The sequence below is a fragment of the Penaeus monodon genome, chromosome 32, assembly GCF_015228065.2.
Source record: "Penaeus monodon isolate SGIC_2016 chromosome 32, NSTDA_Pmon_1, whole genome shotgun sequence".
Lineage (NCBI taxonomy): Eukaryota > Metazoa > Arthropoda > Malacostraca > Decapoda > Penaeidae > Penaeus > Penaeus monodon.
Genome location: NC_051417.1, coordinates 5882107 through 5883292, shown reverse-complemented (window position 1 = coordinate 5883292; position 1186 = coordinate 5882107).

The window sequence follows — 1186 nt, the reverse complement described above, 5'->3', positions numbered from 1 at the left end:
CCAATAAAAATTTTTTTTGTTTTTACATATTTGACATGCCTTCTAAATGAAAAAATAAAAATACATAATTTTAGAGAAAAAAAATGAAAAGGAAATTTTTGTGCTTATTGTTTTCCCCCACTAATTATTTACTTGGCTTCAGGGGTTCCCAAGGGAGATATAAAAAAAAAGACTAATAGAGAGAATTAATTCATATCTAGACAGTTCATCTGTTTCATGGCTTGTATTCCCAAAAATTCCAATGAAATAATTTTTTTTGTACTTGCTTAATAATTTTATTCCTTACTGGGACGCAAAAAAAACAAGGTTAATTTTGTGGTGCCTGCTTTTTATTGAAACATAAAAATTCCATTAAGTAAAATGGGGTGAGTGGTCACCTTGGGCCCTTTTGATTTTTAATTTCATCTTTTTGCAATCTTTCCCATAAAACATATCTTCACAACTTTTTCCTAAGGAAAATCCCGTTTGGGTTTTAGTTTTTTGAGTTTTTTCTTTTATCATGCAGTGGCTAAACATCATTCACTGCTAGTCTGTGATAGGGCAGTTTTTGACACATGGCCCCTTGCTAATAAAGTGAGTTTTATTCCTTGTTCTTTAGGTGTGTGTTACAGTCAAAATATTTTTTCAATGAAAAACTTTTTAGCATTGTTGACTCTTTTATAACAAGCAGGTCTTCTTTTAAAAAGAAAAAAATAAAGGGGTCAAAATTTAAAACAGTAAAAGTGCATTGCTGCAAAAGCTTCTTTTCTACTAGCCCCCTTTATTTTCTGTAAGATTTTTTTTTTTTTTGGTCTTCTTATGAAGTTCAGACAAAAGGTAAATTGTTTATTAATTTTTTTTTTTTCTATATTTAAATTGAGTGTTGTACTTGGATCTTTACTACTTTCCCTTTTTAAATTGGAATACAAAATTTATGAATGAATTCTGGAATATGTTTTATTAGGTATTTTTAAATATCTTTTAAAATAAAAAATTATTTCATTCCACTCCCAAAATACTTGTTCTTTAAGAAAAAAACAAACCCATTTTTTCCATTCTAAATGCATCTTTAGATTTCTTACTAAAATAAAATTTGTAAAAATTGTATTTTAACTTTTCTTATCCATGCCTTGCATTATTAATTTCTGAAACTGGTGTATTTCTTGTAAAATAATATTTGGTTTAAGCTTAATTCTGCATACCGCAG